The 18,602-nt window shown below is 40.8% G+C and overlaps 1 long non-coding RNA gene across 2 annotated transcripts in view; it reads right to left on the minus strand.

Annotated features, from left to right (window-relative positions):
• The window catches only part of LOC147340798 (uncharacterized), a 109,030-nt gene extending 108,477 nt beyond the window's left edge, over positions 1-553 (minus strand). Inside the window, exon 1 of one of the 2 annotated variants that reach the window (XR_015159061.1) lies at positions 268-553. This is a non-coding gene — a long non-coding RNA (uncharacterized LOC147340798). The remainder of the gene's footprint in view (positions 1-267) is intronic. The other variant, XR_015159060.1, reaches the window with a different exon arrangement.
• Positions 554-18,602: the final 18,049 nt, after the last annotated feature.

Here is an 18,602-nt window from a genome sequence, read left to right on the forward strand (position 1 = left end):
AGAGCTTTAGAGGTGGGCAGGGTCACGAGTCCGGGCAGCTACCGAGCTCTCTCTCCATGAAGCCACAGGGACGGCGAACTGGCAAAGGGACTAGACTGCCCTCCCACTGCATCGCATCCCATCTATTCATAGAAAAAGACCAAAACCTGAGAAATAATCTACCCTCCCGTCTGCCCCGTGCCCTACCCCCCTCCCCACCCCCGCCCCAACGGCTCTTGGAGCCACTGGCGTTCCAACAGCCTGCAACAAAGCGCCCCCGACACAGACCTGTTCCAGCCTCTTCGTGGCCCGAGCGGAGGGGAGCCGTTGCCGAGGGTTCTGCCCTCCGGCGCCGGGCAGCAGGCGCCGGGGATGGAAGGAGGAGCAAGTACTGGGAGAGGAATGAGGACAAGAGGGGATGGGAGTCACAGCAGCCGCGGAGAAGGAGGAAGAGGAGGAGGTGGACGAGGAGGAGAAGGAGGAGGCGGCGGCTTCTGTGGCAGCTGCGGAGGATGCTCCGGCGAGGGGCAGGGCTGGGCGTGCGGGGCGTGGGCTCACGTGCGCCCCATGGCCTGGGGATGCGCGCGCGCCTGTGTGTGTAAGAGCATCTGGGTGTATTTTGACTGCGATTATTCCAATTCCGACCTAGTCTGGAATTTATGGTTCCTGCAGCCAGGCGGAACTGAAGCCCTTTCAGTCTCCCAAACCTGATTATGCTGGTCTGGGGATCGGGGTTGGAGGTGCAATGAGCGAGATGGGGGAGAAGGGGCTCAGCACTAGGGTGCCAGGCCTGCCGTTAATGAACACGTCCTTACCTTCAGTCTTCTTTCTGGGCACTGATAAATTGCATCCTTTAACACGTATCTTTGGAAAACCTATAGCTAAGGAGACTAAGACACCAAGAGACCAAGGACAGTCACCATCACATGGTATTGAGTGAGCTGCTCACTATGTCGGCGCTGTCTGGACTACCCAGAAGGCAATTTCTGTTCTAACTTGGGGTTAACTTTCGGGAGTTGAGGCGCCATAACTTCATACAGGATCTGAGTTTCCACCTTTTCTCCTATCTCTCACTCCATTGCCAAATCTCTGTGCTTGTACCAAGGTGTGAGTGTAGGTGGGTACTAAGTCCAGCTTCAGCCCTGTCTGACCCTGTGGATCGTAGCCCGCCAGACTCCTCTGCCAATGGGATTCTCCAGGGAAGAATACTGGAGTGGGTTGCCATGCTCTCCTCCAAGGGATCCTCCCAACCCAGGGATCGAGCCCACATTTCTTACGTCTCCTGCATTAGGCAGGTAGGGTCCTTACTGCCAGCGCCACCTGGGAAGCCCTGTAACCAAGGTGGCATGCAGTCGGTTCTCTACTTTTTAGTCTGCTCATCCAGCCAGTATTATCCAGATGCCTGGTTTCACTGGTGTCAAGCAGTCACTTCGTCCTCATGCCACTCTCCCTCTAGAAGTGGGGCACTCAGTTTAGATGAGAACCAAGACTTGTTTCCTGGAAGTCAGAGGGGTGACGAATATCAGGCATCCGGCTGGAGACTATTTGGATCTGCACCCCTCAAGCTAAGATAAAGTGAATCCAGTTGAAAGACACATAATTTTTCTCCATGACCGAATCCTTGATGAACCCCTTTCTTTGAGCCCTGCTGAAGGTCTCTTTCCCACTCATGACCTTTTGAGCATTCCAATTCATCTTGTCCAGTGGCTTCTGCTTGTAGATTAACAAAGCACTTCCTAATAGTGGTATCCCTACCATGTCACCTCTGTGAATTAAGCAAGGAAAATATAATTATTTGCATTTTACAGATGAGGAAACAGATTTAACAAAATTAAGTGTATTTGCCTAACATTATGAGGAACCATGTACCAAGGGCACAGGATAAAAATCTTTGGAACTGACCAAGCCCCATAGCAACTGTTGTCATGAGCCTCCAGATCTAAACTGACCAGTTCCCCTGACCCCGTATTAGGTAAAATACCCACCCTATAGCATCCTAACCAATCACCTAATACCAGCATTCCAGTAGGAATTTTCTCTATCTTAAGGCTATAAAGATTGAATGCTAGCCTGCTTAAAGGGTTTGGCTCTTCCTTGAGCCAGCCCCCTGTTCTAACAGCATCTCCCCCTCTAATAAACTTTACTCTCCTCTCATTCTCCCTCATCTCTGGAAATTCTTTTCCAACCCGCACATGGTCCACAACACATTACAGGCTAATAAGGGTTCTTCAAGGGTCACTAGTAGTAAAGAACCTGCCTGCCAATGAAAGAGACTAAGAGATGTGGGTTCAGTCCCTGGGTTGGGAAGATTCCCTGAAGAAGGGCATGTCAACCCACTCCAGTATTCTTGCCTGGAGAATCCCATGGACAGAGGAGTCTGGTGAGCTATGGTCCATAGGGTGGCAAAGAGTCAGACACGGCTGAAGTGACTTAGCACATACACACAGGCTAATAAGTGGCAGATCCAGAATTGGGACTCAAGTCTTCAGATTTTTAGGGCAAAGCTCATTTTTTCCCCTTGTCTTTTTTTTTTTTCCTGCACCATGGGCCTTGTGGGATCTAAGTTCCCCAGTGACCAAGGATCAAACCCAGGCCCTAGCAGTGAAAGCACTGAGTCCTAATCACTGAACCACCAGGCAATTCCCAAAGCTCCTATTTTAAATGACACCTTGCAAAGAAATTTCAAATTCATCTATTGATCTCCATGTTGGAAGGTAATGGTTTAGTGCATTGTCTAAATAGAAATTAAGTAAAATGAGATTTTGAAAAAGTATTTCAGTTAGGTGGATGCATTCAGGTGCAACTCACAAGTTAGGAAACAGAAAAGAGGTAATAACTTTTAGGTCTCAGTCCCCAACCAGCATACAAAAATGTTTCTTTTGATTCTGCTACCAACATCTCCTGTAAGAATAATTTGGTACAGAAAGGAGAGTAGAAAGAGGATGTATTTTAATTTCCTGGGGGTGATAACCTTATGAATATTTCCCCCATGAGCTAGGTCTTTGTCTTCTAAGACACCATCATTTGTCATCAGGGGAGGAACCCTGTCTCCCACACAGCAGCCCCGGCAGTCCCAAGAGTATGCAGATGGCCATCAGGCAGAAGAGGCTGGCAGTGCTGGGGGCAAAAGCTGTGCTCTGGGGCCATACAGCTCTAGCTGAAAAATCTTGGAGAATGACAGTATGGATGCGTGCATGCTGAGTCGCTTCAGTCATGTCTGACTCTTTGCGATCCCATGGATTGTAGCCCACCAGGCTCCTCTGTCCATGGGATTCTCCAGGCAAGAATACTGGAGTGGGTTGCCATCCACTTGTAAAATAGGTGGAGAGATGCGAGAACCAAATGGAGTGATACTGTAACTGAGCAGGATGCTCTGGGGCCTTCTCAGGACAGATCCTCTCTCCCATATCCTCTGTTGCAGTGCCTCTCTCTGAAGTACCCAGATAATAGTATCTCATTCATATTTCCTGAGTTTTTCAGATGCTAAAACCACCACCTAATGGAAGAAATTAACTACTTGATGATCAGGAGGATGTAGCGCCCCCCACCCCCACCCACCTACCAGCGCCTAAGGATGTTAACTGCCCTGTAGCCTCAACATCAACCAGAGAGTTGTGCCGGAAATCATCACATTCTTTGAGACGCTCATCCCCCATCTTGCTTTTAAAAATGCTTTGCTTGGGGACTTCCCTGGTTAGAACTTCCAGTGGTTGAAATTCAGCATTTTCACTGCTCAGGCCTGGGTTCAGTCCCTGATTGGGGAACTAAGATCCTGCATGCCGTGTGGCATGGCCAAAAAAGAATGCTCCCCAGTGGTGCAGTGGTAAAGAATCTGCCTGCCAATGCAGGAGACACAGGAGACTCGGGTTTGATCCCTGGGTCGGGAAGATCCCTGGGGGGAGGGCATGGCAATCCACTCCAGTGTTCTTGCCTGGGAAATCCCGTGGACAGAAGAGCCTGGTGGGCTACTATCCATAAGGTCACAAAGAGTCAGACACGACTGAAGCGACTTGGCAGGCATGCACAAAATCCTTTGGAAATTCAAGGTTTTGGGGGGCATGAACCCCTCCCCCTGGTTCTCCTTGCTTCCCTGTGCAATAAACCTCTGTGTGCTCCAAACTCTGACCTTTCCATATTTATATTTGTTTGGTCTCACAGTGCCTTGGGCACACAAACTTGCCTGAGACATAGCAAGACTCAATAAATGATAGGTATTATTGTTAGAGAGAGAAAAGCAACAACTACATTAATGAGTCTTTCTCCATTAAAAGCAGAAACTCTTTATCACTGTGGTACCTCAACACTGAGAGCATGCGGAAGAAGAGATTGCTTTTCTCCAGGATAGGAGGATCGAGTGCTGGTGACAGGCGATAGGCAAGATAAACAGAGATGAGGGATTTCCTGCAACTACTGAGGACCAGCATGGAAGAGAACAGGATTAGAAGACAACGATGAAAAAGAGGGTGTCTAAGATTGGGCCTGTAGGCCAGTTCACAGTTTTGTAACAATGTACATGGTTTACCCAAAGGGGTGTTTTGGCTTTTCTAAACAAGTTCCTTTTATCAAAAGACTTAATAAAGAGCTCCATTCAGAATCTGTCAGAAATACCTGAATCTGACATTTAGCTAGGGACTCCCTGTTCTGATTTGGTACCAAGCAGAGATTATTCTTGTTTGAGCCTTGCCAAGCACAGAGAGCTTGAGTCATAACAATGCTCAGAGCCAAGCTGCAGAAAAATTGTAAAGGAGGTGAAATTTGTCTCTGACACCCTTCGAGGTCTCTCTGTGTTACATACACCCTTATCTTCCCACTTAAAAATCCTTGGACATCAAAATCCCTGACTTTCCCAACCAGGAGAAATGACCTAGATTTAGAATGAAGTGCCTTTATATGCTTCTCAAAAGGAAGACTAGCAGGAGGAAACAACGCTAAGCCCAAGGAAATGGATCACTAATGGAAGAAGGTCAGGCTTTCAGGGTGGTAAAGATACCCCGGGTGCCCTCACACCTTTTAGGTATGAGATGTTCCATGAATAAGACCAGGCCTTGGAAACGTAAATGCACATCACAACAGAAACCCAGAACAGGAAGAGGCATTAGTTATTATTTCCAGCCCAACTCCTTTGTTTCCCAAGTATTGATTAAACCAAGGCTCAGAAAGTTAAGTGACTCTTCCATGACCACAGAGCTCCCAAGGAGAGTCAGGACTTGAATTCCAGGCACAAATCTATTTCCACTACAATGTCTTACTCCATCTACCAGGAAGAAAACCAGGAACAATTGCTTAGGATCGATATCTGAGACTGTTCTGGGTACATAAGGACGACGTGAAAATAAGAACAGAGGACCAAAATTAAGGCGCAGTACTGCTTCTTGCTTCCTTTAGCTTGTTCCTGACAAGTAATTTTTCTGAGTCTCTATTTCAAACAAGATTGACATGTAGAATCATCTATGTGATGCCAGGCACCTGACTCTGGAAATGATATTAGAGGTATAAGACTATACTGAGGGTGGACAGAATCCTGGTCATTCCCTGAATCTTTTATTTATTATTGTGATAAGAATGTTTAATGTGAGACCTACCCTTTTAAAAACATTGTTTAAGTATACAATGTGTGTGTGCTAAGCCGCTTCAGTCATGTCTGACTCTTTGTGACCCTGTGGACTGTACTCCACCAGGCTCCTCTGTCCATGGGATTCTCCAGCCAAGACTACTGGAGTGGGTTGCCTGCCATTTCCTCCTCAAGGGGATTTTCCCAACCTAAGGATTGAACTCAAGTCTCTTATGTCACCTGCATTGGCAGGTGGGCTCCTTAACACTGGCACCACCTGGGAAGCCCCAAAATTGTTAACTATAGGCGCAATGTACCAAAGATCACTGAGATTTAGTCATCTTGCATCACTGAAACTTTATACCCATTGAATAGCCCTAACCATCCCCCCTCCTCCCAATACCTGGCAACCACCATTCTATTCTCTGGATATTGGTGCCCATTGGGTGCTGATAGGCATTGCATTGAATCTGCAGGCCACTTTGGATGATATACACATTTTAACAATATTAAATCTTTAAATCTATGAATACAAGATGTCTTCCCATTTACTTGTGTCTTTTCACATTTCTTTCACAAGTGTTTTGTAGTTTTCAATGTATCAATTTTTGATTTCTTTGGTTAAGTTTATTCCAAAGCAATTTATTATTTTTGATGTTACTGTAAATGATATTGCTTCCTTAAATGCCTTTTTGAATAGTTTATTCTTGGTGTATAGAAATGCAACTGGTTTGTGTATGTTGATTTTATATTCTGCAACTTCACTGAATTCACTTATTAGCTCTAACAGTTTTGGCGGGGATGTAGGGGGAGTCTTTAGGGCTTTCTACAAAGAGGATCATGTCATCTGCAAACAGAAAATTTTTTTACTGGTTCCTTTCCCATTTGGATCCCTTTTTGTTCCATCCAGTTGCTCTGGCTGGGACTGCCAGTACTATGTTGAATAAAAGTGGCAAGAGTAGACATCCTTGCCAGGTTCCTGATCTTAAAAGAAAAGTTTTCAGTTTTTCACCACCAAGTATGATGTTAGCTATGGGCATTCCATATATGGCCTTTATTTTATTGAGGTGATTTCCTTTTTTTCCAGCTTTATTAAGGTATAATGAACAAATTAATATTGTATGTATTTAAGATTGTACATCACTACTCTGTGAAAAGAAGAGAAGGGAAAAGCAAAAGAGAAAAGGAAAGATATACCCATTTGAATTCAGAGTTCCAAAGAATAGCAAGGAGAGATAAGAAAGCTTTCCTCAGCAATCAATGCACATAAATAGAGGAAAACAATAGAATGGGAAAGACTAGAGATCTCTTCAAGAAAATTAGAGATATCAAGGGAATATTTCATCCAATGATGGGCTCGATAAAGGACAGAAATGGTATGGATCTAACAGAAGCAGACGATATTAAGAATAGGTGGCAAGAATACACAGAAGAACTGTACAAAAAAGATCTTCATGACCCAGATAATCAAGATGGTGTGATCACTGACCTAGAGCCAGACATCCTGGAATGTGAAGCCAAGTGGACCTTAGAAAGCATCACTACGAACAAAGCTACTGGAGGTGATGGAATTCCAGTTGAGCTATTTCAAATCCTGAAAGATAATGCTGTGAAAGTGCTGCACTCAATATGCCAGCAAATTTGGAAAACTCAGCAGTGGCCACAGGACTGGAAAAGGTCAGTTTTCATTCCAATCCCAAAGAAAGGCAATGCCAAAGAATGCTCAAACTACCGCACAACTGCACTCATCTCACACGCTAGTAAACTAATGCTCAAAATTCTCCAAGCCAGGCTTCAGCAATATGTGAACCATGAACTTTCTGATGTTCAAGCTGGTTTTAGAAAAGGCAGAGGAACCAGAGATCAAATTGCCAACATCCGCTGGATCATGGAAAAAGCAAGAGAGTTCCAGAAAAACATCTACTTCTGCTTTATTGACTCTACCAAAGCCTTTGACTGTGTGGATCAGAATAAACTGTGGACAATTCTGAAAGAGATGGGAATACCAGACCACCTGGTCTGCCTCTTGAGAAATTTGTATGCAGGTCAGGAAGCAACAGTTAGAACTGGACATGGAACAACAGACTGGTTCCAAATAGGAAAAGGAGTACGTCAAGGCTGTATATTGTCACCCTGCTTATTTAGCTTCTATGCAGAGTACATCATGAGAAACGCTGGACTGGAAGAAGCACAAGCTGGAATCAAGATTTCCGGGAGAAATATCAATAACCTCAGATATGCAGATGACAGCACCCTTATGGCAGAAAGTGAAGAGGAACTCAAAAGCCTCTTGATGAAAGTGAAAGTGGAGAGTGAAAAAGTTGGCTTAAAGCTCAACATTCAGAAAACGAAGACCATGGCATCTGGTCCCATCACTTCATGGGAAGTGGATGGGGAAACAGTGGAAACAGTGTCAGACCTTATTTTTTTGGGCTCCAAAATCACTGTAAATGGTGATGGCAGCCATGAAATTAAAAGACGCTTACTCCTTGGAAGGAAAGTTATGTTCAACCTAGATAGCATATTCAAAAGCAGAGACATTACTTTGCCAACAAAGGTTCGTCTAGTCAAGGCTATGGTTTTTCCTGTGGTCATGTATGGATGTGAGAGTTGGACTGTGAAGAAGGCTGAGTGCCGAAGAATTGATGCTTTTGAACTGTGGTGTTGGAGAAGACTCTTGAGAGTCCCTTGGACTGCAAGGAGATCCAACCAGTCCATTCTGAAGATCAGCCCTGGGATTTCTTTGGAAGGAATGATGCTAAAGCTGAAACTCCAGTACTTTGGCCACCTCATGTGAAGAGTTGACTCATTGGAAAAGACTCTGATGCTGGGAGGGATTGGGGGCAGGAGGAGAAGGGGACCACAGAGGATGAGATGGCTGGATGGCATCACTGACTCGATGGACATGAGTCTGGGTGAACTCCAGGAGTTGGTGATGGACAGGGAGGCCTGGGGTGCTACGATTCATGGAGTCGCAAAGAGTCGGACACGACTGAGCTACTGAACTGAACTGAACTGAGGAGCACATTATAATGAAAATGAAAGTGAAAATCACTCAGTTGTGTCCAACTCTTTACGACCCCACGGGCTATAGTCCATGGAATTCTCCAGGCCAGAATACTGGAATGGGTAGCCTTTCCCTAGTCCAGAAGATCTTCCTGACCCAGGAATCGAATCAGGTCTCCTGTACTGCAGGCAGATTCTATACCAACTGAGCTATGAAGGAAGCCCTATTATAATGAGACTCTCCTTAAAATAGAGTACCAGGAAAGAATCTAGTTAGTGAAGGTTTCCAGTTTATTAGGATCCTGTTAATTAAAGTTTTACTGTAATCTCAAAACAGAGAAAAGATTGAAAAGAACCTCATCTTTAAAAAAATAGAACATAAAGCCCAACACTATTTAGTCTTACTGTCTTCTTTTTTATTGTAGTATTTCCTACCTTAGCTGTTGACTGATTTTTTCCCAATAAACTGTGGAAAATTCTGAAAGAAATGGGAATACAAGATCACATGACCTGCCTCTTGAGAAATTTGTATGCAGGTCAGGAAGCAACAGTTAGAACTGGACATGGAACAACAGACTGGTTCCAAATAGGAAAAGGAGTATGTCAAGGCTGTATATTGTCACCCTGCTTATTTAACTTATATGCAGAGTACATCATGAGAAACGGTGGGCTGGAGGAAGCACAAGCTGGAGTCAAGATTGCCGGGAGAAATATCAATAACCTCAGAGATGCAGATAACACCACCCTTATGGCAGAAAGTGAAGAGGAACTCAAAAGCCTCTTGATGAAAGTGAAGGAGGAGAGTAAAAACGTTGGCTTAAAGCTTAACATTCAGAAAACTAAGATTATGGCATCTGGTCCCATCTCTTCATGGCAAATAGATGGGGAAACAGTGGAAACAGTGACAGACTTTATTTTGGGCGGCTCCAAAATCACTGCAGATGGTGACTGCAGCCATGAAATTAAAAGATTCTTGCTCCTTGGAAGAAAATGTAGACAGCATATTAAAAAGCAAAGACATTACTTTGTCAACAAAGGTCCATGTAGTCAAGGCTATGGTTTTTCCAGTAGTCATGTATGGATGTGAGAGTTGGACTATAAAGACAGCTGAGCACCAAAGAATTGATGCTTTTGAACTGTGATGTTGGAAAAGACTCTTGAGAGTCCCTTGGACTGCAAGGAGATCCAACTAATCCATCCTAAAGGAAATCAGTCCTGAATATTCATTGGAAAGACTGATGTTGAAGCTGAAACTTCAATCCTTTGGCCACCTGATGTGAAGAGCTGACTCATTGGAAAAGGCCCTGATGCTGGGAAAGATTGAAGGCAGGAGGAGAAGGGGACGACAGAGGATGAGATGGTTGGATGGCATCACTGACTCAATGGACATGAGTTTAAGTAAGCTCTGGGAGTTGGTGTTAGACAGGGAGGCCTGGTGTGCTGCAGGGCATCAAGTCGCAAAGAGTCGAACATGACTGAGCGACTGAAACGAACTGAAGCTGTTGAGAGCTCTCTGGGATTAAAAAGTTCTCACAATATATGTGTAGCTGATTCACTTACCTGTATAGCAGAAACTAACATAACACTGTAAATCAACTATATTTCAATAATTTTTAAAAAGTTATCACAAAATTTAGTAACTAGTCTCTCTATTCCTGTATATGTTCAAAACTTTCTATAATACAAATAATAAAAAAAGACATGGTCCCTGTAGTCTGAGAACTGGAAGGAGCTCAGCATTAGATTGATCATGGATTTCAATTACTGCTCTATATAAATTAGTATATAAAAATTATATATATATTAGTATAATTTCTCTAGAGGGCAAGGTGGCAATGTATATAAAAATTTTTTAAATTTCTGTTTTATGACAGTAAAGTTTCCCCAGGCCATCTCCTGAATTCCATAATTAAAAATATAGTCAGGGGCATGGTTGATGAGTTATTTCTATGAATAAGTTCTTTGTTTTGGACCCAATTTCTTGATCTACAAAATTGGTAATAATTTTTTAAACACATCTCTTTGCAAAACTGGGAAAAATGAAAGGCTTGTGGGAATAGTACTACATAATTCATAGTTTTCAGATACTGATGTTGAAGGCAAAATATGTTGGGTATGGATAATGTGTATGGTGCTTTGAAATTTAAATTATAAAGGAAATGAAAATTATTTTTTTAAATTTTATTTTATTTTTAAACTTTACAATATTGTATTAGTTTTGCCAAATATCGAAATGAATCCACCACAGGTATACCCGAGTTCCCCATCCTGAACCCTCCTCCCTCCTCCCTCCCCTACCCTCCCTCTGGGTCTTCCCAGTGCACCAGCCCCAAGCATCCAGTACTGTGCATCGAACCTGGACTGGTGACTCGTTTCATACATGATATTATACATGTTTCAATGCTATTCTCCCAAATCTCCCCACCCCCTCCCTCTCCCACAGAGTCCATAAGACTGATCTATACATCAGTGTCTCTTTTGCTGTCTCGTACACAGGGTTATTGTTACCATCTTTCTAAATTCCATATATATGTGTTAATATACTGTATTGGTGTTTTTCTTTCTGGCTTACTTCACTCTGTATAATAGGGTCCAATTTTATCCATCTCATTAGAACTGATTCAAATGTATTCTTTTTAATGGCTGAGTAATACTCCATTGTGTATATGTACCATAGCTTTCTTATCCATTCATCTGCTGATGGGCATCTAGGTGGCTTCCATGTCCTGGCTATTATAAACAGTGCTGCGATGAACAATTTTAGACTATTTAAAGCATGCATATTAACATGGCAATAGCAAGCAGCAAAAGAATAGACATGTAATATATAACTTTCAAATTAGTAGAGAGAAAAATGGAATGCAGAAGAAAAAAAAAATCTTAGTCTAATAGAAGCTAAGGGAATTCCCGGGCAGTCTAGTGGTTAGGACTCAATGCTTTCACTTCCATGACTTGGGTTCAATCCCTGACCAAGGAACTAAGACCCTGCAAGCTGCTTGTCATGGCCAAAAATAAATAAATAAATAAAGCCAAGAAAAGAGGAGGAGGAAAATGAAATAGTAAAAAGGACAAATAAAAATCACATAAGGGGATAAGAATAAATCCAAATATATCAGTAGTAGCTCTGAATATAAATAGGCTAAAGTACTCAATAAAAATGTCAAGGATTGTCAGGATAAATAAATGAACAAAACCCAGTTATATACTGTTTAAAAGAGAAATAATTTCATTTAGACTTCAATGTAAGGACATGGAAAGACTATATATCAAAGGATAGAAAAATGTACTGGGCAAAAACTGACCAAAGAAACATGAAGTAGCTATTTTCATATAACACTTTTAAATGTATGGTAAAGTGTTATTAGAGGTGAAAGAAGTCACTTCATAATGGAAAAAGTCAATTCAACTAAGAAGATATAATATTTCTAAATGTGTAATTGCCTGTTAACATAGCCAAGGTTTTCTTCAAAACAACAATTGACAGATCTACAAGGATAAATTTATAGACCCACTATCATAGTGGGAGATTCTAACACATCTTTTATAGTAACTGATAGATCAAGCAAAAAATAAACAGTAAAGATATTAAAAGACTTGAACAGCATAACTAGCAAGCTGGATAAAATAGATATATATGTATAAAATTTCAACAATTAGAGAGTATACATTACTTTCAAGTATATTTGAAGCACATAACAAAAATTAACCACATGCTAGCTTCAACAATGGAGAAGGCAATGGCAACCCACTCCAGCACTCTTGCCTGGAAAATCCCATGGACAGAGGAGCCTGGTAGGCTGCAGTCCACGAGGTCGCTAAGAGTCAGACACGACTGAGCGACTTCACGTTCACTTTCCTGCATTGGAGAAGGAAATGGCAACCCACTCCAGCACTCTTGCCTGGAAAATCCCAGGGACGGGGGAGCCTGGTAGGCTGCCGTCTTTGGGGTCACACAGAGTCGGACACAACTGAAGCAACTTAGCAGCAGCAGCAGCTTCAACAAATTTCCAAGATTTGGTGTAGTGTTAGATCACCTTCTCTAATTATAATGCAACTAAGTTATAAATCAGTATTTTTAAATGACTATGAAAAACTCACTTGTGTAGAAACTTGAAACACAATATTAGATAACTTATAGGTGAAAGAAAAATTATAATGAACATTAGATTTAGAACTGAATACTTGGATACCAAACATAATGAAAAAATACTGCATATCAAAATTTGTGAGATCATCTAAAATGATATTTACAAGGAAATGAATAGACTTAAAAGCTTTCACTAGAAAAAAAGGAAGGCTCAGAACTAATCTGTGAAACATGAAATTAAACATGTCAGACTAATCCTCAGGAAAGCAGAAGGAAGGAAATAATAAAGGTATAAGTAAGAGTCAATGAAATATAAAGCAAATATATAGATAGAAGTATCAACAAAACCAAGAATTATTTCTTTGAAAAGACTAATAAAATACAAAACCTCTAGAAAGATTAATCAATGTGGAAAAAGACAGATGATGCATATATACATTTTAGAATTTAAAAAGTGAGAGATACAGATGCTACAGAGATGAAACATAACAGTAAGATAATATAAAGAACTTCATATCAATACACCTGAAAACTTGGGTTTAAAAATGAGCTTATTCTTTGAAAAATACGATTACTAAAAGTGAATTTAGAAACAGAGAATCCAAAATGTCCTTTAACCACTAAAGAAAATGTCAGTACATAAAATTGTACCCCGGGGGTGGAGGGGAAACACTGGATGCACAGTTCTTGACAGGCTTGGTTGGTTGGTTCTACCAACCACTGAAGGAAAATATCATTCAATATTTCTCAATTTTTTCCAGAGAAAAGAAAATTAGTACACTCCTAGAGTTATTTTGGTACCAAAACCTAACAGAGGAATGATACAAGTCACTCTTATTCATGGTTGAGACGTAAAAATTATTTTAAAACTTAGCAAACTAATGGCAGCCCACTCCAGCATTCTTGCCTGGAAAAATCCATGGACAGAGGATTGCAGGCGGGCTGCAGTCCATGGGGTTGTGTGACTGAGCACACATGCATGAGGGTATAAGGAAATGGGTTGGTAGCAATAAACTGGTAAAACTAAAAAACAGAACAAAAAACTTAGAAAACTACATTTAGCAATGTATTAAAATGATAATGGATATTTACCAAGTTGGGTTTACACCAGAAATGCAAGGTTAGTTTGGAGAATTAGCATAATTCATCGTGTTAACTGATTAAAAAGAAAAAAATCCCATATGATCATTTTACCAATATGGAAAACACATTTAATAATACTTAACATTCATTCATGATTTTAAAAGTCCCTTAGCTAATTAGGAACAAAAGGGCTCTTCCTATACCTGATAAAGTGCCCTATGCCAATAAGTATAGCAGACATCATCCCGGGGAAATCTTGAAAGTATTTCCTTTAACATCAGAAACCAGACAAAGATGCCTCCTGGCACAATCCTTGTTCAGCCAGTGGAGGTTCTAGCAAGTACAGTCAGAGAAGGGAAAAAAAAAAAAAAAGGTGGAGGAAAAAAAGAAAGAAATGGTAATTATTTGAATTTTGTGTGGTATATTTTATATCGATTATATGTCAATAAAGCAGTTAAAAAAACTTTCTGCCTTGATCCTGGCCTAACCTGAGCCAACCTGGCCTTACTTAATTTAAACTAACACCTTCGGTATTCAGGTAGAGTGATCCTGTAACAAGAAGATCTCAGTCCAAGGACTTCCACCTATGTGCCTCTCTCTTAGGTTAAGTACTTGGTGTAGGAACAGGAACTGGTGGCAGTTAGAGCTGCCTTTGAAGCATGGAGTCTCTGCGTCTATAATGATGTAGACCAAACTATGCATTATGATACCATCGAAGCAAAATTGGATGCTCAGTTTTGCCAGGTGAAGTGGCACTATTCCAGAAGGGGTAGACTTTTCACATCCAATCTGTTCCATTGAGTACATACCCAGTCGAGTAGGTCTGGGTGGAGCCAAGACCCCACCTCAAGAGAGCCTCTGACCTAGGCATTTTACCGCCATTATAGTCTAATTGAGGCAAGTGAAACAGACAACAGGCAGATGCCCCTATGCAGGAGCACTGGCTGCTTCTCAAAGAACCAGCTTTTGGTTTCATTGGTTTTCTCTACTGTCTTTCTGTTTCCTATATTATTGATTTATACTTTAGTCTTCATTATTTATTTTCTTCTAATTACTTTGCGTTTGTTTTTCTAATTTTTGAGGTGGAAGCTGAGATCATTGATTTGAGATCTTTCTAAACTACTTCTAGTTACGTACCACAAAGTCTGTACATTATATTTTCGTTTTCACTCAGTTCAAAATATTTTCTAATTTCCCTTTGATCTCTTCTTTGACTCATGGATTATTTGAAATTGTCTTATTCAGTTTTTAAATATATTTAAACACTTCTCAGGTGCTTTTGTTATTAATTTCTACATTAATTCTATTGCGGTGAAAGAATATACATTGTATCACCTTAATACCTTAACATTTATTGAGACATTTTGTTCAACAGGGGCTTCCCTGGTAGCTCAGACAGTAAAGAATCTGCTTACAATGCAGGCAACCTGGGTTTCATTCCTGGGTTGGGAAGATCCCCTGGAGAAGGGAATGGCAACCCACTCCAGTATTCTTGCCTGGAGAATCCCATGGACAGAGGAGCCTGGTGGGCTACAGTCCATGGCGTCACACAGAGTTGGACACGACTGAACGCCTAAAATACTACACTGTTTTGTTCAACAGTATGATCTATCTTGATAGATGTTCCATCTGCACTTGAGAAAAATGTGACATCTGCTGTTGGGTGGATGGTTCTATATGTGTCAAACAAGTTCATTGATACTGTTGTTTAAGCCTACAATACCATTGCTTATTTTCTCTCTACTTACTCTGTTAATCATTGAGAGAATGTTGTTGAAATCACCAACTATAGTTGCAGATTTCTCCTTGTTGTTCTATCACTTTTTACTTCATGTATTTTTTTAGGAGCATAAGCATTTAGGGCTGTTGTGTCCTCTTGAAGAATTGATCCCCTTATCATTATGAAATGACCTTCTCTGTCACTGATAATACTTTTTCTGCTTTCAAATTCACTTTGTTATGAATGCAATCGTGTCAACTTTTTTTGGCTAGGGTTAGCATGGTGTCTCATGTCATCCTTTTACTTTTCACTTGTTTGTGTCTTTATATTTAAAGTGTGTAAAGCATACTTCATTTTACTGTACTTTTACTGCCCTTCACAGATATTGCATTTTTTAATAAATGGAATGTTTGTGGCAACTCTGCATTGAGCAAATCTATTGGCACTGTTTTTTCAACAGCATTTGATCACTTTGTATCTCTGTATCACATGTTGAAAATTCTCCCAATATCAATATTTCAAACTTTTTCATTATTATTATATTTGTTATGGTGGTCTGTGATCAGTGATCTTCGATATTGGTATTGCAATTTGTGTTTTTAATTTTTAAATTAAGGCATGCACATTACTTTTAGACCTAATGCTATTGCACACTTTATAGACTCAAGTATAGTTTAAACAACTTTTATATGCTCTGGGAAACCATAAATTTAATGTGATTCCCTTCATTGTGATATTTGATTTATTGTAGTGGTATGAAATCAGGTGTGCAATATCTCTGAGGTATACCTGTATACTAAATTCAGCAATATTTGAATCTTATATTTTTATTGAATCTGACAATCTTTGTGCTTTAATTAGGGAGATTAGACCATTGACTTCTAATGTGATTATTGTTATATTGGTGCTAACTCTATCATCTTGCTATTTGTTTTCTCTTTGCCTCATCTGTTCTTTGTTCCCTTTACCTCTTTTTCTACCTTTTTTGGGAGTATTCTTTATTTTTAATTATCATATTTGATCTTCTTTGTTGGTTTATTAGCTATAGCTTTTGTTATTTTACAGATTGATTCAAGATTTACAGAAGCATTTGTAAGTGATTAACAGTCTACTGTCAAGTGAATTAATACCCCTTCACCTCAGAGGAGCCTGGCAGCCTACAGTCCATGGGGTCGCAAAGAGTCAGACACGACTGAGCGAATAACACTTTCACTTTATTCACTAGTATAAGAACCTAACAACACTATAAATCCATTTCTTCCCTCCCAGACTTTACGTTACTGTCATACATCTTGGTTTTACTTATTTACAGTGAAAGTGAAGTCGCTCAGTCGTGTCCGACTCTTTGCGACCCCATGGACTGCAGCCTACCAGGCTCCTCCATCCATGGGATTTTCCAGGCAAGAATACTGAAGTGGGTTGCCATTTCCTTCTCCAGGAGATCTTCCCAACCCAGGGATTGAACTCGGGTCTCCCACATTGTAGGCAGACGCTTTACCATCTGAGGCACCAAGGAAGTCTTATTTATAAGACTTTATTTACTTATTTATAAACCCCATAATTAATTGTTATTTTATCTGTTTAAAGAATCAGCTATCCTATAAAGAGATTTAATTATTATGGAAAAATATGTATTTACGCAAGTAGTCATCATTTCCAGCACACTTTATTCCTTTGTGTAAATACACATTTCCATCTGGTATCATTTTTGCTTGACTTGAAAGACATCCTTTAATATTTCTTGTAGTGTGGGGTTGATGGTGATGAAGTACCTTAAGCTTTGTGTGTCTGAAAATGTCTGTCTGTCATCTTCATTTTTAAAAGGTATTTTCCCTGGGTATAGAACACTAGGTTAACACATTTCCTTTCAGAACTTTAAAGACATTATTTTCATTCTCTTCTCACTTGCACCATTTCCCATGAAAAATCTACTGTGACTCTTATTTTTGATCTTCAGTGCATAAACGTCTTTTTTCTCTGGCTGCTTTTAAGATATTCTCTTTATCATGGGCTTTGATAAATTTGATTAGGACTTCGTCTGGTATAATTTTCTTCAGGTTTCACGCTTGTGAGAGTCTCTGAGCTACCTGAATCTGTGGGTTTATAGTTTTCATCACGTTTGGAACTTTTTCGACTATTGTTTCCTCACGTATTTTCCCTAACGTTTCCTTGCTCTCCTTCAGTGACTCCAATTACTCATATATTAGGCTGCCTAAAGTTGTTTCACAGCTCACTGATGTGCCTTTCATTATATTGATTCTTTCTGTCCTGTGTTTTCCAAAGGTAGTTTTTAATTGTTGTATCTTTTAGTTTACTAATATTTTCTCCTGCAGTGTCTAATCTGCCATAAATCCCATTTTGTTGTTCAGTTGCTAAGTCATGTCCAAGTCTTTGTGACCCCGTGGACTGTAGCACACCAGGTTTCCCTGTCCTTCACTATCTCCCAGAGTTTGCTCAAACACATGTCCATTGAGTTGGTGATGCCATCCAGCCATCTCATTCTCTGTTGCCTCCTTCTCCTCCTGTCTTCAATCTTTCCCAGCATCAGGGTCTTTCCCAGGTAGTTGGCTCTTTGTATAAGATGGCTGAACAACTGGGGGCTTCAGCTTCAGCATCAGCCCTTCCAGTGAATTTTCAGGGTTGATTTCCTTTAGGACTGACTAGTTTGATCTCCTTGCTGTCCAAGTGACTCTCAAGTGTCTTCGCCAGCACCACCATTTGAAAGCATCTAGTCTTTGGCACTCAGCCTTCTTTATGGTCCAACTCTCACATCCGTACATGACTACTGGAATCCAATTTGTACGTTTTTAATCTTATACATTATAGTTTTCATCTCTAAAGTTCTATTTGGGTCATTTATAATTTTTTCCATGTCTCTATGAGACGCTGTGAATATATGTAAGTCACACAGTCATATCCAACTCTTTGAAGCCCCAGGGATTGTAGCCCACCAGGTTCCTCTGTCCAGGCAAGAATATTGGAGTGAGGAACCATTTCCTTCCCCGGAGGGGGGAGTCTTCCTGACCCAGGGGGTCAAACCTGGGGTTCCTGCATTGCAGGCAGATTCTTTACCATGTGAGCCACATATGTACTACAGTTAAAGTAACTGTTTTAATGTCTTTGCTAATTCTCGTGTCTGTGTTAATTTTGGGTTAGTTTTTAATTGATTCATTATT

This window comes from Bos grunniens, chromosome X (assembly GCF_055505025.1).
Source record: "Bos grunniens cultivar Pamir isolate PY7600 chromosome X, Bosgru_T2T1.0, whole genome shotgun sequence".
NCBI lineage: Eukaryota > Metazoa > Chordata > Mammalia > Artiodactyla > Bovidae > Bos > Bos grunniens.